Below are 23861 nucleotides of genomic sequence, written 5' to 3'. Positions count from 1 at the left end.
ATTAGAAAGGAAATGCTTTTGTCATTATTATTATTGTTGTTGTTGTTGTTGTTGTTGTTGTTGTTGTTGTTGTTGTTGTTGTTGTTGTAATTTTTATTATTAGCATGTAAAGGAATTTTACTTCTTCTTCTTCTCTTTCTTCTTCAATACTTTTCTTCCATTTATTTTTCGTTTGTTTATTTGTTTTTTTTTATATATATTTAATTATTCACTTATTTTTTTGTGTACTTATTAGTTGTACTGGTTCATCTCTTTTTTTATTTATTTCTACACATTTCTACACATGGCAGGATAATGCTCTCTCGTTATTGGCTGCTGGCTGGCCAGTCAGGGCTCAGGAACCTTTAAACCAACGTTCTTTTAAGATGAATACTATCATCATCACCACTACCACCACCAACAACATCAAAAACAACAACAACAACAACAACAATAATAATAATTATAATAATAATAATAATAATAATAATAATAATAATAATAATAATAATAATAATAATAATAATAATTTCAGTTATATGAATTATATATTCATAAAAAGTTTAACTGTATTTTATTTTTTGTGTATTTTCTGTGTTTTGTGTATGTAAAAAAAAAACAGTGCATAGATCATTACTAGTAGTAGTAGTAGTAGTAGTAGTAGTAATAGTAGTAGTAATAGTAGTTGTAGTAGTAGCGGTATTATTATAATTATTAATATTATAGTTACTATTATAGGAGAGAAGCTAAAGGAAGTGGTCTGGTCTACACGTGGCAGTCTCTCTCTCTCTCTCTCTCTCTCTCTCTCTCTCTCTCTCTCTCTCTCTCTCTCTCTCTCTCTCTCTCTGCTGTTCACTCTTATCCACGTTCCCTTCCCCCACGGTGTTGGTGTCACTTGCCTTCCCTCTTTCCCATTCGTCTATCACACTTTTACCCCTCCACTCCTTTCCTTTTTCTCCCCCTGCTCTTCCTTCCTTCCTTCCTTCCTCCTTCCTTCCCTCTCTCCCTTCCCTTCCCTTACCATTCAGATTTATCACCACCACGAGAAAGGGAGGATGTTTTGGTGTTGTTGTGGTGACGGTGGTGGTGGTGGTGGTGGGTACGCTTTGGTGTGTGTGTGTGTGTGTGTGTGTGTGTGTGTGTGTTAGATACTCCTCCCCTACCCCACTCCCCTCCTCCCTCCCTCCCTCTCCCTATGCCATCAGTGCGTGCTGAAGGGGGACTACTAATAACCTCTACTCGAATTGCCACAACGACCCTCTTAGGAACGAGTCGTGATACGAGTGGTGGTGGTGGTGGTGGTGGTGGTGATGGTGTTCAACTTTCTCCATATTTGTAATCTTTCTCTTATATTTCATGTATCTACTTTCTTTTCTTTCTTTCTTTCTTTCTTTTGATGTTATTTCTACCAAGTCCTTCTGCATGTTTCTTTCTTTTTTCTTTCTTTCTTTTCTTTTCTGTTATTTTGACGAGGTCCATCTGCATGTATATTCACTTTCCTTTCTCATTCTCCTCCTCCTCCAGCAGTCCTCTCCTAGACTCTCCTCCCTCTCAGACCTCCACATTATTCTCACTCCTGCTGCCTCCTTCACACCTTCTCAACCCACACCCTCCTGTTTACCAAGCCACACCCTCCCATTTACCAATCCTCACCTCATCCTCTTTCTTACGTTCCCTCCTCCACACGTCAGCTCACATCCACTCATTTACTTTCTTTCACATCTTTTTTTCACGTGCTTATCAATCCTCACCTCGCATTTATTTTACAGCCCCTTCTTCACACCATCTCAATTCACATCCACCCACTTCCCAGTTCTTCCCTCACCTATCTCTTACGTTCTCCCACCTCGCCTCCAACAGATAATCGGTACCAGGGGAAAAAGTTCGATCGGGCGCAACAGCTGAAGTACAAGAAAGGACACGACACAATACAGGACCTCAAGGACATCCCACGAACCAACCTCACCCTCGTCAAGTGAGTGTTATCCGGTGTGTGTGTGTGTGTGTGTGTGTGTGGGTGTGTGTGGGGGGGGAGTTTGTGTGGGGGGGGGAAAGTTTGTGTGCTTTTTTCGCTTTTCTATACTGGTATGTTACGATTCTCTCTCTCTCTCTCTCTCTCTCTCTCTCTCTCTCTCTCTCTCTCTCTCTCTCTCTCTCTCTCTCTCTCTCTCTCTCTCTCTCTCTCTCTCTCTCTCTCTCTCTCTCTCTCTCTCTCTCTCTCTCTCTCTCTCTCTCTCCTCCTTCTTCTTCTTCTTCTTTCCTTCTTCTGTCATCCTCAAGGAACCAGGTAAAATTAAACACACTTCCCTCACCTTCAACATTTCCTAATTGCTTTCCTCTCAGCGTGGATAAAGAAGACAGACAGACTGGCAACCTCTCATTTCAACCATCTTAATTTGCTTTAGTTTAACGAAAAATTCAAACTACCGTATAATTTCCACTCTTCTTTTTCTTTACAATTTTTAACATAATCCGTCTTAAGGAAAATCATTCTTTGGTTTCCCTTTTATATATTTACGTATAAGTGGGCACGTATGTATGAATCTGTGTTTGCCTATTGGTGTACCTCCTCCAAGCCTCTCGGAAGACCATTGTGCACTGCTGCGGAAAAGGGAGCGGGGTTAGAAAGGAACAGAAAGGAAGGGAAGGGAAAAGGGAAGGAAAGAGGAGCATTTTGTTTCTCCTGAATAGACTGAAATCAAACTTTTACTGAGGAGGAAAAACTGACAATATTCCACGTGCATCGAGTTCGTGGTAAGAGAGAGAGAGAGAGAGAGAGAGAGAGAGAGAGAGAGAGAGAGAGAGAGAGAGAGAGAGAGAGAGAGAGAGAGAGAGAGAGAGAGAGAATGACCAAAAAGGCAAAGTTTAGGCATTTCACAATCCCCATCATTTTTGTTAGTCCTCAGAAGTCACCACTCTCTCTCTCTCTCTCTCTCTCTCTCTTACACACACACACACACACACACACACACACACACACACACACAGTCACGCACCAAAGACATCACTTCGCCCACAATAATTCCCGTATCAGCTCCTTCACCAGTCGCATAGGCAACCACCACCACTACCACCAACACCACCACAACCAACACCTCCACCACCAGACCACCTGAGCTCTTCTCGCCACCAGAACACCACCATCACCACCACCACATCCCCCGTGCGTCCACCAGTCAGCCAGTCACCAGGGAGAGGGAGTACCAAACACCATCACCAACCACATTTGCGTAGTGAATACCAGACGATGTAAGGCGGTCCGCTTCCCGTCTTCATGCTGTGTGCCCCACTGCTACACCCACTGCTACACCCTCTCACTCCTACACTCTCCTCTCTCTCCCTCTCTCTCACTTTCCCTCTCCTCCTCCTCCTCCTTCTCCTCCTCCTCCTCCTCCTCCTTCTCCTTTTCCTTCTCCTCCTCCTCCTCCTCCTGCCGGTGCGCTGGGGCTGGAATATTGCCTCGTTTTGTCCCCCTTCATCATGTGTTTCGCTTTGACTACTGCAACCCTTCATCCTTCAGAAGGAAGGTGGTGAGGGAATGGTGAAGGGGTGGCAAAGAGAGGGCGAAGGGAGGCTGAAGGGAGAACCAAGGGAGGGTGGACGGGACACGAAGGAAAGGGAGGGCGAAAGGGAGGTGGAGAGGAGGTGAAGGGAAGGCGAAGGGGAAGTGAAGAAAAAGTGAAGGGAAGATGAAGGAGAAGGTGAGGGGGAAGGCGAAAGGAGAGCGAAGGAAGGGCGAAGGGATGGCGAAAGGGAGACGAAGGGAAGATGAAGTGAAAGCGAAGGGAAGGTGATGGGAGACGAAGGGAAGGTGAAGGGAAGTAGAGGGAAGCAAAGGGCGTTAAGAAAACCTTCCACACTTATGCATTATTCCCACAATTTAATGTTTAAGGCGATTACACATTGCATTATTATCATTTATTTTTATAGACACAATAGCAGCGGCGGCAGCGGCGTCTCTTGTTTGCTGCGTGTCTGCCATTCAACGGTCCCTGGTCTGTGTGTGCAATTTGCTAATGTTGCGGCTTTTATTCTCCTTTTTTATTCGTTATTCCTGCGTTATCCTGACTCACTTATATTCCCGACACAAAGTTTCTTTTTTTTTTCTTTTTTTTTTTTTTTCTTTTTTTCGTGTACGTTTCGTTTGTATGTTTCGTTCATTATTGATGTTTTTTTTTTCTTTCTGCGTTGAGGTTACTTCTTTGTGTTGAATCTCTCACCAAGTCTTGAACGTAAAGCTAATGGAAGGACTCTCTCTCTCTCTCTCTCTCTCTCTCTCTCTCTCTCTCTCTCTCTCTCTCTCTCTCTCTCTCTCTCTCAGTGTCCCCAGCAGCGTTGTTTGTGTGCTTTTCCATCCTGGTGAAGCAACGGTCTCGCCTCGCTTCGTCTCGTTGTACCTCGAATTCTTCCAAAAATATAAGTTATTTTTTTTACTCATATACTTATTTATCTATTTATTTATTTATTTATGTGTTTATTCATTCATTTTTATTAATTTTTCTTTTCTTATTTTATCTATTTTGACATTTATTTTACCTATCTTTACTTTTGTTTATTTGTTTTTTTCACACTTCATTTTATTCATTTATTTTCTTTATTTTATTCCTTTGTTAATTTTTATCATGTGGTGGAGGAGATGGTGGTGGTGGTGGTAATGGTGGTGGTTAACTGGTGGTAGATCATTGTGGAAGCCTGGCATTTTCAGTAGATCTTTATATCACCTTTCTTTCTTTATCTGTCTTTTTGTCGCCCTTAACCACAAAGAAACCATCTCACATAAACACGAAAAAAGGCATTTCTGGAGATTATCGAGACTTTCAGGGATGTAGTCATCATCTAAAAGCAGTTGAATATATATTCTGCATCAATAGTAGCAAAAAACATCCACGAGAACCCGACTTGTCATCTCTGTGGCTTCTGCAAGTAATCCTGATGGGAGAACAAAGACTTTAACAAGACCACGCTGAACCCTGGAAGCAACACGACACGGTGGCAACATTGTCAATACCCTCAATACACACATAGAGGCCAAGACTCCAACATAGACAAAAAAAAAAAAAAAAAAAACTGCTCCGGTGTGTGTGTTTATGTAATTAGCAGGAGTTCTTGTGTTACCTCTCGACCTCCTCGCCTTGGATTCCGGAGCGTCTCGAGAGGAGCAATCCATACAGGGAATTCCTAATTTGGGAGATGCCAGAGTGCGCCGTGCAAGGAGTGTGTTAGTCTGTGTAGAGGCAGGAGATAAAACCAGGGAATTATCTTCACTTGAGTAAGAGTAAACAAATGATGGGAAGGTTGAGGGTAAGACAAGGAAGGAGAGAAAGAAATGCTGTCAGTTGTAAATATAAGAGTAGGATGAACATAGGGAGGTTGAGGATAAGCGAAGGGGGTGAAGGAAAGGAAGTAGAGCGCGAAGGAAAGAAAGTTAGAGGTGAAGAGATGAAGGTAGAAGGAAGGTAGAAAGTGAGAAAGAAACTAATAAGACAGGAAACAGTAAAAGATAAGCAAAGGAAGGAAGGAAGGAAGGAAGGAAGGAAGGAGTGAAAAGAATACAGTGTCAGTGCGGGAAGAAGAAGGAGAAGGGAAGTTGAAGATGGAGAGAAAGGAAGTAGGAAAGGAGAAGGATATAAAGGAAATTCAAAGAAAGAAACAGTAAAGGACAAGCAAAGGAAGAGAGAAGCAAAAAAAGAAACAATGTCAGTGCGGGAAGAAGAAGGAAAGGTGGAGGTGAAATGAAGAAAAGTAGGTTTTTGAAGAGTAAAATGCGAGGTATAGTGCTTTGGAAGTGTGATACTGAGATAAGGAATGAAGAAGATGAGACAATGAGAGAGAGAGAGAGAAAAAGAGAGAGAAGAGAGAGTACGAGGGAAAAGGTATTGGAGAATTCAGCGAGGGAGTGTCATAGAAGTGGCTTGGTTTTTTCTTCCTTTCTTTATTCATTTATTTGTTTATTTCATTATTTTCTTTACACTAGTTTGTTTTGAGATTCACCTTTACAACACAAGACTAAAAGATGAAGCGTAAATTTTCCTCCTCCTCCTCCTCCTCCTTGTCCATCACCACCTCTCCGCTATTCCGCGGCCTTTCCAAACGCTTCCAGAAATATGAGTTCGTGCTGGGAAAAGTTTACGTCCGCACAAGGTCACGTCACATCACTCGCCTCGTAATCCACATCTGGGAACTGAGAGGCACGAAAAAGACTATTACTTTCACCTAAAAAATAAAAAAACAACAACAGCAACAGCAACAAAAGCAACAACAATAACAATGAAAACGACAGCAGAAACAAGACCAACAACAACATTAACATGAAATGAAAGAAAATAATGACACGTTTGGAAGAGTGACGTAGATCGAGACCAGAGGAGAGATACAGGGAAGCACAGTGGGAGATTGAATGCAATAGGAGTCTCTTTACATACGTGGGGGGGTCCTGTGTCTTCCCGCGGCAATGGGAAGTGGGTCAGAGCACAACAGGCGGGGGAGAGTGAAGGGAAGGGAATGAGAAGGAGGATGCTAAGAGGAAGAGAATTAGAAATGGAAAATGAGAGGAATGATAACCAGAGAGAGCAAGCAAGGGGAGAGTGAAAGAGGAAGGAATGAGAAGGAAGATATTAAGAAGAAAAAAGAGTGGGGAATGAAAAAAATATAACCAGGTAAAGATTAAGAGAGAGAGAGAGAGAGAGAGAGAGAGAGAGAGAGAGAGAGAGAGAGAGAGAGAGAGAGAGAGAGAGAGAGAGAGAGAGAGAGAGAGAGAGAGAGAGAGAGAGAGAGAGAGAGAGAGAGAGAGAGAGAGAATGCTGGGAAATGTGATCTTTTCTTAGCATACGAGGTCTTGAAGCTTCAGAGGATGTGATATTTTACACCACCACTTATTTTTGCCTTCTCTTCGCCTCTTTTCCTGTATCTCTTGTCCTCTTTTCCTTCCTTTCTTCTTTTCTTTCTCCTTTCCCTCCGTCTTTCTTTCTTCCTCCTATCCTTTTCATCTTCTTTATTTATTTCTCTCCTTCTCTCTCTTTCGGTTTTCTTCTTTTTTTCAACTTTTTTTTTTCATCTTCCTTATCTTCTTTCCTCCCTCCCTTCCTTCTTTCTTTTTTTTCTTCCTGCACTTCATTCTTGTCCTTTTGTCTTCCCTCCTTCTTTCCTTCCTTTCCTTTTATTTCTTGTTCTTTACACCTTTCTTCCTTCCTTTTCTTTATTCTCTCTCATTTTCATTCCTTCCTTCTTTCCTTCCTTTCTTCATTCCCTTCATTTCTTCCTTTCTCTCCTTCCTTTCTTTCCTTCTGCTCTTCACTCCTACCTTTATCTCATTCTCTCTTCCATGCATCTCTCTCTCTCTCTCTCTCTCTCTCTCTCTCTCTCTCTCTCTCTCTCTCTCTCTCTCTCTCTCTCTCTCTCTCTCTCTCTCTCTCTCTCTCTTTCTCGTATCTTGCTTTCAGTTTTCACTCAAATTCCTTCGAGATAAAATAGACTTTTCGTGTTTCCCTCATTCTGTGTGTGTGTGTGTGTGTGTGTGTGTGTGTGTGTGTGTGTGTGTGTGTGTGTGTGTGTGTGTGTGTGTGTGTGTGTGTGTGTGTGTGTGTGTGTATGTGTGTGTGTGTGCGTAGGCTGTGGTCCTTTTCACGCTTAATGGTATCAGGAAAGAGAGCACACACACACACACACACAAACACTGAAAAGGGAAATGATTGTACATGCTCTCTCTCTCTCTCTCTCTCTCTCTCTCTCTCTCTCTCTCTCTCTCTCTCTCTCTCTCTCTCTCTCTCTCTCTCTCTCTCTCTTTCTGTCCATTTCCTACCGCTAGCATAATTCGGGTGGAAAATTGAGAGAGAGAGAGAGAGAGAGAGAGAGAGAGAGAGAGAGAGAGAGAGAGAGAGAGAGAGAGAGAGAGAGAGAGAGAGAGAGAGAGAGAGAGAGAGAGAGAGAGAGAGAGAGAGAGAGAGAGAGAGAGAGAAAAAAATTAACAGAATTGAGAAACAGACGAAATTTTAGCAGATAAAGAGCTGAAAAAAAATAAAGAAAAAAATGAAATCATAGGAAAAAAAGAGAAAAAGTAAAGAAAGAGATTAGGAAATAGAGAGGAAATAAAGATTAAAAGGGGGAAAAAACTTGATAGGAAGTGAAAATGAAGAAGAAGGGTTAAAAGGAGGGAAACGAGGAAAGAAAGCAATTGGAAAGGGAAAGAAAGAGAAAGTAATGGGAGAAGGAAGCAGAGAGGAGAAGGGAATGAAGGAAAGAGAAGAGAAAGGAGAAAAAGAGCAGAAAAATTAAAGGAGGATAATCTGACTCTTCTATTTCTCCATCTTTATTCGTTTCCTCCTTTCTTGCTTTATTCTCTACTATTCTTCTTCCTCCTCATCTTGCTCTTCCTCCTCCTCCTGTTGCTATTACTAATACAGCTCCTCTTCTCTTCCTCCTCCTCCTCCTCCTCCTCCTCGCCTTCCCACCGTTTTTAATTAAATAATTGGCCTAGTCACTTTAATTGAGAGAGAGAGAGAGAGAGAGAGAGAGAGAGAGAGAGAGAGAGAGAGAGAGAGAGAGAGAGAGAGAGAGAGAGAGAGAGAGAGAGAGAGAGAGAGAGAGAGAGAGAGAGAGAGAGAGAGAGAGAGAGAGAGAGAGAGAGAGAGAGAGAGAGAGCAATTGATAAGCATTTTTAATTAATCCATAAATCTCTTTCCTAATTTGTGGAGAGACTGAAAACTTTGGATCTTACTCAAACTAACTAAATTTTGCACAGGCCTTCGTAAAGTGTCATTTTATGAGGCACACTTTGCATAAACACTTCATACACTTCACTATTCTCCGCAGTGGTTATAATCTCCCTGTAAACAAAATGAACATAGTGATTTTATTTTTTTTACACTACACACACACACACACACACAAACACACACACCTACACACACACACACAAACACCATTTTCCCAAGCGTCTTATCTCGAATGCTTTGACAAACAGTACTGTACTGAAGGGTACTGGAGTGTTTTTTTTTTATCTTTTTTTTTTTTTTATCAGAGGTAGTTTTAAAGGCTCTAATGGAAGTTATTGGAAGTTTTCACTTTTTTTATTCTCGTGGTTTTAACACGTTCCACTGGAAGTTATTGGGTTTTTCATGATTCCAGTGGTAATTTAACAGGTTTAAGTCGAAGCCATTGGGGTTTTCATGAATCCATTTGTAGTTTAACAAGCTCCAGTACAAATTATTGGAGGTTTCAAAGGTGCTTTCATCAATTAAAGGACTGTAGTTGAAATTATTGTGATTTTCGAAGGTACTGCAGTTGTAGATATTAAAGTCTTCAAGAATACTTCCATGATCGGAATGAAATTTTAAGAGAATCAAAACTCTAAGGGAAGTTTAAATAGCGTTTCAAGGACACTTTCACTGTTGTAATGATACGTAATCGCGAGGAATTAGAGGAAGTTATTGACGTTTCCAGGGATCGTTTCATGATTGTGGCGACAGACTAACCCTTCCACTGCCACACACAACAGTCAGCAGCACCAGAAGCAATGCGTCAAGTCTTTATAAGCGTCTACGACAAAGTTAGCGATGAAAAAAAAAATATACATTTCTCAATTTCTTCCCAGTTCAAAAGATTGGATGTGGCTGTAGAACAAGTAAAGATGCCTCAAGAGTGATTGGTAATTAGAGAAAGGTGTACCAATGGCAGTCAAAGGGTTAACAAGGTTTCAGTACCATTAATGAGGAAAACATCAACAAGAATCCAACAGACTAAATTTTGTGACCTTTGAAAACAGTCACTAGGAGAACAAACAATTTCAGAAAGCGAGTATGAAATTCAGTTCCTTTATTTGTCCTTATTAATTTGTTCCTGTTGTCTTTAATTTCATGCCTTTTTGTATTCATGTACTTCTCTCTCTCTCTCTCTCTCTCTCTCTCTCTCTCTCTCTCTCTCTCTCTCTCTCTCTCTCTCTCTCTCTCTCTCTCTCTCTCTCTCTCTCTCTCACGTAAGACCCGCGGCAGTTTCCAGCGTTGGGAAGCTCTGCAATGGAGGGAGACGAGGGAGAGGGAGAGGCTGTGACGTCAAGGGAGAGTGGTGACGCAATTGTGACGTGCGTGGAGTGAGAGAGAAGCGAGAGAAAGGCTGCATCTCTCTCTCTCTCTCTCTCTCTCTCTCTCTCTCTCTCTCTCTCTCTCTCTCTCTCTCTCTCTCTCTCTCTCTCTCTCTCTCTCTCTCTCTCTCCTGTCACATCTATCAGTATTTCAGTCATGAATGTTTATAAACGTAAGTAAACAAAGACTCTACGTGACTAATGTTTTTTTTTCTCAGATTATTATTCTTTTTTTCTGGATCAGTCTGCATTTTCTTTCATTACTTCACTCAGAGATATCAATAATTCCTCATAAGGAAATAAAAGCAATTTACTTTATTATTTTATTTATTTCATTCATTTATTTATTTACTTTTTTTCTCCAATATTATGTATTCTCTTAGCCCGTTTATTGTACACACCCGAACAGCTTTTCTCACAACACATTTTCTTTGACTTGAATTATTCGTGAAAACTTCCTACACAACCTCTCTTGCGTTATATTCATTTGTAAGTCCTTTCATTAATGTACATCCAACGTCACATATTCTACGTTTCCTTTTTATGCACCTAGAGTAAGAAATTGTGTCACATTTTTATATTAACACATTCCTTTAATTCACCTGTAAGTGTGCACTCACGCTGCCATGTTAGACTCGTCTTATTTTGTGTGGACTCCTGCCACATCTTATTCATCATTACGTATTCTTTTTGTCCATCTATCAGTGCACACCCTCGCCACATCCATACTACATTTTCTTTTATCTCGCTTTATTGGTGAGAAATCTTGTCCCATTTCACGTAACATAATACATTCTTTACATCTATTATTGTGCACCCTCACCACATCCTCACCACATCAATGTTACTATAGTTCATCTGTTATCGTGCACCCTCACCACATCCTCACCACATCAATGTTACATTTTCTTTTAGTTCCTTTTATTGGTGATACTCTTTCCATAATTCATTTAACATTAGGCAGGTTTTTTTTTATATATATATTTTTTTGGTCCATTCATTAGCGTGCAAGCCTCACCGCATCTATATTGCATTCTCTTTTACTTAATTTTATTAGAAAGAACTCTCGGTACATTCCTGCCAACTTTGCAATATTTTTTTTTCTTTTCGTTAGTACCCAACCTCACCGCTTCACAGTATCCTTCACAATACATTTTCTTTCATTTCCGTTAGTAGCGCGGTGGCGGGCTCCTCCCCTCACACCGCAGCGGGATGCTTGGAACACAAGCCCCGCACAGCTCTCCCTCCACGCACCGGCTCTTTAGCACCACACTAAACCATCCCAGAAACTGACCCTGAAAATTGACCTTTCACTCTTCCCTCTCCCAGTATTTTATTTCTTCCTCTCATTTGTTCTTCCCTTCCATTCTCCCACTCTGCTCTTCTTCGCTCTTCCTTTTTTTTAAATCTTGACATTTGAATTCCTCTTGTCTGCTCGAGTGAAGCGAATGGGGATTTGCTTCGTTCAGGGTTCAAGTACTATAGGGTTGTACCATTGCCAACAAAATCTTTTTCGCTGTGATTCCATCAAGAGATCTCAAATTTTCCGTGGTATTATTCATTCCAGCTTAGGATCCAGCACACTTGAACACTGTATGGTTTGAATGCTAGACAAATGTTGCCATCTCTTTATTTGCTTGCGTCTATAGTTTTTTGATCAGCAGGAAGCAGAAAGCAATAGTGAATGAATGAAAAATGAGATAATATATCTTTCTTTGATCAGAATGACTTAATATGTTTTCTTCCCCAAGACCTCTAACCGAACCCTATAAACACTGACCAAACATACTGCTAATAAAAATAGAAAAAGCAGCGTTTCAGCACGTCCTGAGAGCAAGACCGATCCTAGAGGGCTGGACTCGACTGGACTCTGCTCTCTGGACGTCTCTTACTCCTCAACAAAGCGAGGCGAGGCGACCAGCGGGGTTTATATACCCGACCCCGCCATTCAGTGGAAAGCCTCCTGATCCGCTCTGACCGCCGCACGCACTTGCACCGGCTAAGGCAAAACAATAAATGGAAGCAAAAAGGAAGACGATGCTGCTGCTAAACTCAGGATGAAACTGACCGCACAGATATACTTTACTTCCCACGACCTGCACACATTTCTAAAAGGCAAGGCAAGGGAAGGTGAACTGAAGCGAAAAGATGAAAATAAGTAAAGGAGAAGATTGTATGATATTATTATTTTTTTTTCAGAGATGCACTTTTCGTTATTGTTTTCTTCCTTATGCATGTGTGTTCAATTCTAGATACATTTATAAAAGGTAAGGGAAGAAGAGGCGGAGTAAAGCAGAAAGATGATAGTAAGTAAAAGAGGAAGATGTTATTTTCTTCTAAGATGCACTTTTGTTATTTTTTTTTTCCTTAGACACAATAAGCACTTGTTTTTAGATACATTTCCAAACAGAATAGGAGTGAAGCGAAAAATTAAAATGAGACAAGGGAGGACGGTATATTCCTGTTTATATTTTCTAACCCAGACATGTGCAATTTTTTTTTTTAGATACACTTCAAGAAGGAATAGAAAATGGAGTGAAGAAAAGATGGAAGGAAGAAAGAACAAAAATATACTTATGTTTTCAGTGAAGGGAGAAAGGTGTATGTTATTATTTTCCTCCTTGCACTTGATGGATTAATTTTTCAGATACCTACATTTCAAAAAGAAGTAAACAATAGAGTGATATACTCTTTCATTTTCAAATTCCTACATTTCAAAAAGGAAGAGAAAGTTGAGTGAAGTGAACAGAGAGAAAGATGGAGATCATTATTTTCCTCCTTATTCACATGCATTTATTTTAGTTACACTTGATAAAATAACAGAAGATGGAATGAAGTAAAACGATACAAAATAAATGAAAGGAAAAGAGAGAAAAGTTATATACGTTATCATTCCTACTTGTGACGCATACGTGTGTGTGTGTGTGTGTGTGTGTGTGTGTGTGTGTGTGTGTGTGTGTGTGTGTGTGTGTGTGTCGGATATGGAAACCATCTCCCTGGCGGAATACATCCCATGCACACAAATTCAGTTTTAATTTTCTTGAGCTTATCTACTTTATGCATTATGGGAACAGGGATGAGAATGATACTCCACTACTACTACTGCTACTACTACTACTACTACTACTACTACTACTACTACTACTACTCTCTCTCTCTCTCTCTCTCCTCTCTCTCTCTCTCTCTCTCTCTCTCTCTCTCTGTTTATATTCTTTGGAGAAGCTCGAGGCTCTGCCTGCTTCGCGCTGATTGGCTGACTGATTTGATGCGACTTGAAGCTATGTTCCCATTGGATAACAAACATCTATCCGCCATTTCATGAATAAATGAGAGAGAGAGAGAGAGAGAGAGAGAGAGAGAGAGAGAGAGAGAGAGAGAGAGAGAGAGAGAGAGAGAGAGAGAGAGAGAGAGAGAGAGAGAGAGAGAGAGAGAGAGAGAGAGAGAGAGAGGGGGGGGGGAAGGGGGGCATATGCGGAGTGACGTATATGTGGTTCATACGGCGACTGGTTGGTGTACATGTAGGGCATTACATTAGGCATTCTTGCATTCTCCTTTAATTCTTCTTGCCATTACTGTGTTCATATTTGTTTCTGCCATTACTTTGATTATATTTCTTCTTGGCATTACTCTGTTCTTATCCCCATACAACCAAACTAATCTGGTAAATGAAAGATGGGAACCTCACTCTCACACACTAAGTATTATTATTAATTAAGTCTACGGAGCAATGCTGCCGCGTTTCACTACAACCAAACCTGCGTGGCGAAAAATAGAAGATAAGAACATCACTCTTTTCGTAAAACTATACCGGGCAAAACGTGTAAGACTCTGGATCGTCGTGTTTCATTACGCTGAACCAAAGTGATGATGTGGGAAATGAGGAACAACCAGTATTCTCAATCATTCTTCCCTTTCTCTGGTAAACTCTGGAACTCCCTGCCTGTTTCTGTATTTCCAGCTTCCTATGACTCGAATTCCTTCAAGTGGGAGGTTTCAAGACACTTATCCACCAATTTTTGACCACTGCTTTGACCCTTTTATGGGACTGGCATTTCAGTGGGCATTTTTTTTATTAGATTTTTGTTGCCCTTGGCCAGTGTCCTTCCTACATGAAAAAAAAGGACCTTATTTCCCTTTTGTTACTTTGTCGTGGGCGTGTCATTGATTTATGTCCTTAACAAACGCAACGAGACAGTTGATGTGGAAAGTGAATAGCGCAAAAAAACATTATTTTATATTCCTTATTTCCTCCCTTTGTTTTTATATCGTTAACACGCACAGCCAAAAACAATTCTTACGCGAAAAAAATAAATAAATAAATGAAACTGATCACGATGACCAATACAAAAACATTATCGTGGGCGACAGAATGGTCAGCAATCTGCGGGTGCAAGCCAGGCGGATGATCCTTTTTTGATTGCAGGTCCTATCAGCGGCGTGCCAGCGTGGGGCAAAGCTGTCATGTCCTAATAAAAAGTCATAAAAAAAACGCCACACTTCACAGCCATACGGTGCGGTGGGTGGAGTTGCGCTGGGCACGTCGAAAAAAAAAGTAAAAAGGGAGACAAACACATTAGACAAATAGAGGTAAAAAATGTAAAATAATACCAGGATTTTTTTTTTACCTTCTTTTACGTGTTAAGGCAAATAATTATTCTGAATATAGATCAATACTACGGTATGTGTGCCGCTTCTTACGGCCACATTGCATACCAAAGTCTCTACGTTACAAATTACTAGTACACATTGACTGTCACCCATTATAAATACGAATAGAATAACTGTCTTTTTATCATCTTATCATCACAGGTTTCTTTTGAAAATGTGTATACGTAGGTCTTTAATTTGACGTGTACAGGATTATTTCAGCCTCGCAAATTGGTTGTACAGTGCCACTGGAGGAATACTACTACTACTACTACTACTACTACTATTACTATTACTACTATTACTACTACTACTACTTCTACTACTTCTACTACTACTACTACTACTACTCTTCTACTTCTACTACTACTACTACTACTACTACTACTACTATTATTACTACTACTCTTCTACTTCTACTACTACTACTACTACTACTACTACTACTACTACTACCACTTCTGCTACTACTACTACTACTACTACTACTACTACTTCTACTACTACTACTTCTACTACTACTACTACTTCTGCTACTGCTACTACTACTACTACTACTACTACTACTACTACTACTACTACCACTTCTGCTGCTGCTACTACTACTACTACTACTACTACTACCACTTCTGCTGCTGTTACTACTACTACTACTACTACTACTACTACCACTTCTGCTGCTGTTACTACTACTACTACTACTACTACTACTACCACTTCTGCTGCTGCTACTACTACTACTACTACTACTACTTCTACTACTTCTGCTACTACTACTAGTACTACTACTACTTTTACTACTACTACTACTACTACTACTTCTACTACTACTACTACTACTACTACTACTACTACTACAACTACCAGTGATAAAAGAAATAGGAGAATCCCATATTACAATATCATACACGAGAAAAAACAAAAAATTTCAATATGATACTGAATATTGTAACCTGTATTGTGTTGTGGGTGGAGGAGGACAGCCAAGGGCACAAACAGTGGGAAAAATGTTTGCCGCGTTGAAAGATTTCCAAACCAGTGTTGCAGAAAAAAAAAAAAAACATGATATAGGAACATATTTCATCTGGATACTCTAGGCAATATTGTACCGTACATCAACATTCCTTCAAAGCCAGTGTGGAAGAATTACAAAGCAGAAAACGTGATAAAAGAATGCAAGTGTTCTAGGCATCTACTATATACGAGTATTACACCACAGCATAGCGTACACTATAACCTCAAGACACAGAATTACTAGAGAAACGCGCAAATGACACGAGAATTCAAGTCCTCTAGTAATTACCCAGATGGGAAAAAGGAAAAAAAAAAAATACATGCATCACAAAACACAGGGTGGTACATATTACACTGAACATCACATCTAAGTATTATACCAAACAGCGTAACGTGCTCCTCAATACTTAGTGTGGCGGAATTACATTTGAAATCACGCGTGATATAAGAACGCATGTGGTCCAGACATCTATTTATTACAACAAATAGTATAACACTTTACCTTCAGGACCCGGCGTGCCACAATTACAAAGGGAAAGCACACGTGATGGAAGAATGCAAGTGCTCCAGTCAGCGGGGTAAACAAACGCTACAAAAATACATAAAGCTTTCTAAATAGTATGCTAAATATTCTGTCTTACTCCTTCCAGCCAAAGTGTCGCAGAATTACAGGAAAATATACCTGATATGAATGTGTGTTAGGTATTCCTTACTTGAAACAACGCATTACTACAAATACATAAAGCTTCTGGAATACCATGCTAAACATCATATCGTATGCCATCAAGCCGCAGTGTCGTATAATTAATAGAAAAAAAAAAATCAGATATTATTCTTGATATGAAACAACACTATACGAAAACAAACAAACAAACAAACAAACAAAGCTTCCTAAATATTACACCAAACATTGTATCGCATTACATCGTCTGCCATCACGCACCAGTATCACATAATTAATAGCAAAATTCACGTATTATTCTTAACATGAAATTCGATAGGAAAAAATAAATAAATAAAGCTTCCTAAATATCATACCAATCATCGTATCATGTTTTACTCGTGTCTTCAGCCGGAGTGTCGCACCATTACTGGAAAACGATGCCGGAAAAGTTTAGGAGCAGCGTAAATCAGCGTGGAAGGGAAGCTTTTATCTCGGCCTCTCGCAGGGACACTCCAAGGCCAACCACTTCACTGCGGGACCTCAACATTTTCCCGGGCCTCGCTTGTAAGGTTCTGGCCCCGCCCTGGAGCTCCCCGCCGCCTGCCACGCCTCTCAAAATGTGCAGTCCGCTTCTTACTGTTGATTCTTTTCGACCAGTAATTTTTTTTTTCTTTCTTTTTGATGATTATGTTTTCTCTTTTTAATGACCTGTTAACATTTTAATCCAATTTTTTTTTATCGTTAGCCAACATTTTTTTGTGTGGTCTTGCAAAATTTCAATTGGTGTTAAGAACTGAATATCTTATCAAATGCCTATATTTGTTTAAGTATTTTTTTTTTTTGTGTGATTTCAAAATTTCCATGTGCATCTTACACTTGAATATCTGTCCTTAAAAACGAGTATATCTGTGAAAACGAGTATTTATTTATTTATTCATTAATCTTCGTTCGATATAGTTTCAACATTTCAATTCGCTTTCTACAGATGAATATCGGTCTTTAAAATATCGGTTTTCTTTCTTCTCTTCTTTTTTTTTTTTTTTTTTTCTTTTACTTTTTCTGTCCCTTTCGTCTTTTTCCCGTTCTTTTTATCTAGCTTGCAAACCCGCTGCTCAACAAGACGTGTGAGTTTGCAGTTTAATGGTAAGCCTCCCTGCCAAACACATTGTATATTTGCAGTATAACAATTGCCATATCAATAAATCGTTTATTATTATTATTATTATTATTATTATTATTATTATTATTATTATTATTATTATTATTATCATTTTTTATTATTATCATTATTATTACTATTATTATTATTACTATCATCATCATCATCAAGTTGAAGATGAAGACATCCCAGCTACCATTCAGAAAGACAGGCCATGATGTGATGACCGGAGGCTGAGGAAGGCACGCGTGGGGATGAGGTGGCAATGTCAAGGGAAGAGGAGGAGGAGGAGGAGGAGGAGGAGGAGGAGGATAAGGTGGTATTCCTAGAAAGAAATACAGAAGTGACTTAAAAAAATAAAAAAACGAAAAGACAATAAGAACAGAATAAATAGACAAGACATTATTGGAGGCATAAAAGAGTGGAAGTCAACTCACGCAAGATGTAAACCACTCCAGAAAAAAGAATGCATGAAAGTAATTGTGGAGAGGAAGCAATCAAGGCGCATTAAATCATTCACTTGATTCAGGCTGGGCTTGACGTTAAAAAATACAGTGAGCCGTGGAAGCAGTCCCTTAGCTTTCGTAAAATCGTATAGTTCTGAGGCACCTCGTAAATAAAGAATAAACTACAACTAAAAGCAAGGTAAAGCATGAATCCTTTACGGCGAAAGAATAGGGAACTATATATCAAGTAATTATCACGGACTTGGGGGTGGCACACATCACCAGGACGACCATTAGTGGAGGCAGGCGGCCCCGTGACAGGCGGCGGCGGCGGCGGCGGCGGCGGCAGCTGCTAGTCACCGCCACGTCCAGCGAAATCAGGGTGGGATATCGCAGGTTTTAGGCGACATTTGGTTTGTGGGATAAGATTTGTTTCAGCTGGTGAAGGAAATCGTTTTATATTATACACTGACGCACTTGCACACACACACACACACACACACAAAAGGGAAAATTCAGTTGCAGTTTGATATCCACTTATATTTACTTAAGTCTACACTGTTGTTGCTGCTACATGTTTTCTAAACGTTTCCCTTCTATTATAATGTTGCGAGTTTTTCTCCAATACTCTACTGATAAAACCAAACAGCCAAGTTCAAAAGCCAACAGCATCATGCACACACCCTAAAAACTCCAATCACTTCCACTACAGCCTCTTGTTTTTTGCTTTATCTCTCTCTCTTATGAAAGTGATAATGTTTTCACCGCTGTCATTCCTATTGCAGAATTCTCGCTAACCTTTCAATGCCATCATGCAAACACCTTTAAAAATTCCACTGACTTCCTCTACACCGTTTTTTTTTCTTTCCCTCAAGATTATAAAGAACATAGTAATTCATTGTGTTTTCATGGGTGTCTTTCCTGTTGTCAATACAGAATTATCGCTGAACCTTCGATATCATCAAGCAATCTTGAAAACCCCAATAACTAACACTACATCCTGTTTTATTGTTCCTCTCTCTCTCTCTCTCTCTCTCTCTCTCTCTCTCTCTCTCTCTCTCTCTCTCTCTCTCTCTCTCTCTCTCTCTCTCTCTCTCTCTCTCTCTCTCTCTCTCTCTCTCTCATGACGATTATAAAGACCACAGTGATAAATTGAATTCCTGCTAAACTCTCACACCATCGTGCAAACTGCCTTAAAGCTGCAGTGCCTTCTGAACTGCGTGATGAAGTCAAGCAATTCATGGAGATGAAGGGAACACCTGTCAGGGAACTCAGTGATAGCAAGTGGCTGTGTGATCTTGCTTTCATGGTTGACATTACCAAGTATCTCTCAGAGCTGAACGTCAAGCTGCAGGGCCCCAACCAGCTTCTCAGCTCTCTGCTTTCACACGTGAAATCATTTGAAGCTAAATTAAAGCTGTGGAAAGTGCAACTCGAAAGAAGTAACACTGTGCATTTCCCCACTCTGCAAGAACAAAATCCTTCTACAACGGATGAATATGCTGGTGAGTGTGCGAAACTAATTGAGGCATTTAGTGAAAGGTTCAAGGACGTGAAAAGTAAACAACAGGAGTTGAACATCTTCGCTACACCATTTAATGTGGAACCAGCTGATGTGCCTGATAACCTGCAACACGAAATAATTCAGCTGCAAAGCGATGATGAGCTGAAAGCTAGGTACAACAACCTCTCACTGCTTGAGTTCTACAGACGTTACGTAAGTGCTGATGATTTTCCTATTTTGAGGAGACATGCACTGAAATATGCATCTGTGTTCGGAACGACTTACTGCTGCGAGCAGTTCTTCTCAAAACTTACCCTGGCAAAGAGTAGACTGCGCTCCAGACTGACCGATGCAAACCTGGAAAACCAGTTGCGAGTAGCATCATCAACAGTACCAACCTAACATCACGCGCCTCGCCAAAGAGAACGAAAGTTCCCCACCCCTGCCCTAGAGCGAGTTATAAATACAATGGAGGTACTGAATATTGCCTCACCCTTGATGAATATACCGCGGGACTCTCCGTGGTGAGGGATGAGGCGGCGGCAGAGAGAGAGAGAGAGAGAGAGAGAGAGAGAGAGAGAGAGAGAGAGAGAGAGAGAGAGAGAGAGAGAGAGAGAGAGAGAGAGTCACTATCATTACAATGATAGATGTTGGCTACTTTATATTGTCTCGTATGTCTTGAATAATTTTTAGGGTCTGTGCATACTTGTTACAAATTAAGTACAGGTTGTGGTGCGCATCTCGGCAGTGTTTCGTTTACCCACTACCTGTGAACATGGTCGACCTGGCGAGTTGTGTAAGCCGGCCCACCACTGTACTGTGGGATTTCTATGTGGTTGCGTCTACCCTATGCAGGTTATTTGCTTCCACTGCTGTGATTTAGCTTTCCATTGCTGCGACTGAGCTTTTTCTGGTGAAGATTGGTACAGTGAGTATGTTTGGTAAGGGGATCATGGAAGTTGGATATTATTATTCGACAGACGGAGAATGTAGAGGACACCGCGCTTGATGAGAGTTGTGATGTTGGCATGGCAGGGTTGTGCTGCTGGGGTTCCAAGGGCGTCGATGTGGGCCACTGAAGTAAGTACTTTCATACAGTTTTATTTGAGATAATATTGTGCTGAAAGTTGTGGTGTTTAGTTGATTTGTTTGTGTGGTGATTTGTGCTGAGGATGTTAGATGTGAAATGAAGTGATTTGTGTTGCGTTTTGTAAGTGTATGTTTCTATGGGTAGTATTACATTGTCTTGGCTTACACTGTAGAGGGATGTGAACTGTGTTGTGTACATATATCAAGAAAGCGTTTTATTTCAGGCAGAAACACTTCAAGCAATAAACTGATGTTACGATAGTGGTTCGCTGCATATTCGGATTCCCCAACTGTCACCAACATCTAAGCTTGAGTAAATATCATAGTTTGCAATATGTATACATTTTATAGAATACTAGAAATTATATTTTGGCGTGGCCACTCACATGATTTGTAATAAGCAATCCGCACGGCACTTCGTGAAGGTGAGGCAAGGCGAAATAAGGGAAGGTAAGGTATAAGGTACATTATTACATTAAAACAAAAACAAAAGATAAGGCAAGGCAAGGCAAGGCAAGGCAAGACAAGGCAAGGCAGGTACAATGTATGGTAAGGTAAGGAAAGTAAGATATGGTAAGATATGCTTGAATCTGAAAACAGGAGCACCCAGTATGCACTTATTTCTACTCACTTATTCCACAAGCTCAAAAGCTGCATTCTTCCCTGAGATACACGTTGTTCTGCACCTCACCACACCACGACACATGACAGCAAGCCGAGGCCACTCAGGTCTTTCCAAGCATTAGCCGAGTGAAAACATTATTTCAATACCAGCCAGTCATCTCACCTGTGGCACTCACGAAGGCACTCACTCAGTTTCCTGTGAGAAAATCAGATTATGGGTCGTGGTGAGGCTGCGCAAGAGTGAACAAGCGTCTTCCTTTACCAGAACACAGCCTTTGACCAGTCACTATCTGGGTCTGTCACTCACCGCAACACATTAAAATCACATAGGTACTCTGACTGCACAGCGTCTGAGATCAATATTAATGAGTTCCCAGTAAAAAAAAAAAAAAAATTCATAAGAACGCAAGGAAATCATATTAATTCAATACCAGCTTTGAGCTTTGAGCTTTGAGACTGACGAAGGCAAGCACTCACTGTTGCCTGAGAGGTAATAACATTATGCGTCGTGGTGAGGGTCAAGCAGGAGTGGACACGCGCCTCTCCACCACTACACTTACGACACGTGCCTCACTTTGTCACTAACTACACCTCGTCACGAGCACATATGAAAGCACACATTAACTTTTATATTACTGTGCAGCGCTTAATATCAGCGTCAATGAGTTCCGGTTCCAATACCAATCAGGACACATGCCTTGTTTTCTAAGGCTCTGTCACTAACCACACCACTTTAAGAGCACACATAAAAGCACACAGGTACTCTACTGCAATTGTTCAACATGTAATATCAACACTAATAAGTTCCCGATTAGAGAACGCTTGAGAACGTACGACAGTTAAGTAACAAGGCAGGTACTACTTCACCACTTGGCACTGTCACTAATCACACCACGGCAGCACATACAAAACCACACAGTAACTGCTGTAATTGTACAATGTCCAGGATCAACGTTAACAATTTCCGGATTGTAGAGCTTAAAACGTGTGAAAATCAAGAAACAAGGTAGGTTCCTCGACACTACGGGCCCCGCTGGAACTCCCGCCGCCTGCCGCCGCTGACTGGCTGGCGAGCTTCAGTTGATTCTGTGGCCCGTATTCCGAAACGCTTCGCTCTCCCACCACGACTGTTTCAAAGGACACACAAATTGTACGCCGGGTTTCCAGGTGTTTCTCCTGTTAATAATGTAGAAATCTTGTTATTCTGTCACTGGAACCGTAAAAAAACATCCTTAAGAATCCGTGTCACTTCAACAAGAGCCATTTGAAAGTAGTGGAGGTGCGGCGCAGAAGTGTTTCATGATATGGTTCAAGCCTTGTCCCATCACCTGCCTACACTTGACACCTGACCTTCCCTGCATTTCTGAGTGTGTATTATTGCATTTGGAAAGCAATTTACTACCAGACTGTGTTATAATAATGTAAGGACACAACTGTTATGAAGATAATCTGTTTAGGATCTGCTTCAGTTCATGAACTTACAAGTGGTTTACAAATAAAGCTTCTCGCCACGGAAACGGAGGCAGGGCTGGTGGTGGTGGTGGTGGTGTAATGTCGCCCACTCATCTGCCATTATCCCACCATCAGTGTTTTTCTTTGCCTTCATGAAGCTGTAATGGGTGCGCTGCAGGGCGATGGCTGGGGAGAGCTTAGTCACAAATAACTCGCTATCCTGGCTTACTGGAACATTTGACGTGTGATGATAAAGGGATGACGCCATAAGCCACATACACAGTGACAGTTAACTTTATATATATAACTTTTTTTATAAAGGATATTTCTTATTACTGAAATGTTAGTGTGTTTTAACTAACTCATATTACTACTTAAAGTCATTCTTCCTGTTGGTAATCATTATTCTGTTCTTAGTGCTCCTCCTCCTCCTCCTCCTCCTGCTGCTGCTGCTGCTGCTGCTCCTGCTCCTGCTCCTCATCACTACAATCATCAGCCTCATCCTCATCATGAGCGTCAGTCTCTCTGAGTACACAGCATGACAAAAGCTTGCCTCGGCCTTCTCCTCTCCTCTGTGTCGGCTGCCTACACTTTTTTCTCTGGATCTCTGTATTGAAGTCACACAGTGTAAGGGTCTTTTCAGTGCTTCTTCCACAGATTAATAAAATCACCACACAATATTCTTTTTCTCACTATCTCATACACATATTAAGTTGAAGTGACACAGAAATTTAAGTATAAGCTCTCTCAGTCACCTCACCACCTCATAAGATTAAAAACAACACGATTTAACAACCAGCAGGCCAGGCTCAAGCAGCTGCAGTGGTCCTACGCAGCTGCAATGGGCCTCAAGCAGCTGCAAGGAGCCCATTAATGGTCCTATGCATCTGCAAAGAGCCTATCAACAGGTGCAGTGGGTCTAAGCAGCTACAATGGACCTACCAACGGGCTCAAGCAGCTGCAGTGATCCTAAGCTGCTGCACTGGTCCTTGGCAACTGTGTTCCTAAGCAGCTGCAATGGTCCTAAGCAGCTGCAGTGATCCTAAGCTGCTGCACTGGTCCTTGGCAACTGTGTTCCTAAGCAGCTGCAATGGTCCTAAGCAGCTGCAGTGATCCTAAGCTGCTGCACTGGTCCTTGGCAACTGTGTTCCTAAGCAGCTGCAATGGTCCTAAGCAGCTGCAGTGATCCTAAGCTGCTGCACTGGTCC

At 41.0% G+C, this 23861-nt stretch overlaps 1 protein-coding gene and 1 long non-coding RNA gene across 9 annotated transcripts in view; one reads left to right on the top strand and one right to left on the bottom strand.

The window, feature by feature from the left end:
• The window catches only part of LOC135115210 (uncharacterized), a 52146-nt gene extending 29286 nt beyond the window's left edge, over positions 1-22860 (bottom strand). For 2 of the 7 annotated variants that reach the window (XR_010275854.1, XR_010275862.1), the window contains exons 1-2: positions 22227-22853; positions 21209-21397 (exon numbers count right to left, since the gene is read on the bottom strand). The gene's annotated coding sequence lies outside the window, so the exon portion shown is untranslated. Of the gene's footprint in view, positions 1-21208; positions 21398-22035 lie in introns of all 7 variants that reach the window. The other 5 variants (XR_010275855.1, XR_010275856.1, XR_010275859.1 and 2 more) reach the window with 5 other exon arrangements.
• LOC135115212 (uncharacterized) overlaps positions 1-23692 on the top strand; it is a 26307-nt gene extending 2615 nt beyond the window's left edge. Inside the window, exons 2-5 of one of the 2 annotated variants that reach the window (XR_010275869.1) lie at positions 1840-1954; positions 20469-20568; positions 20802-20890; positions 23071-23692. This is a non-coding gene — a long non-coding RNA (uncharacterized LOC135115212). Of the gene's footprint in view, positions 1-1201; positions 1955-20468; positions 20569-20801; positions 20891-23070 lie in introns of those variants that run through there. The other variant, XR_010275868.1, reaches the window with a different exon arrangement.
• Positions 23693-23861: the final 169 nt, after the last annotated feature.

The sequence above is a fragment of the Scylla paramamosain genome, chromosome 29, assembly GCF_035594125.1.
Source record: "Scylla paramamosain isolate STU-SP2022 chromosome 29, ASM3559412v1, whole genome shotgun sequence".
NCBI lineage: Eukaryota > Metazoa > Arthropoda > Malacostraca > Decapoda > Portunidae > Scylla > Scylla paramamosain.
Note: the sequence above shows the minus strand (reverse complement) of the source record. Positions and strands in the feature narration are given on the sequence as shown.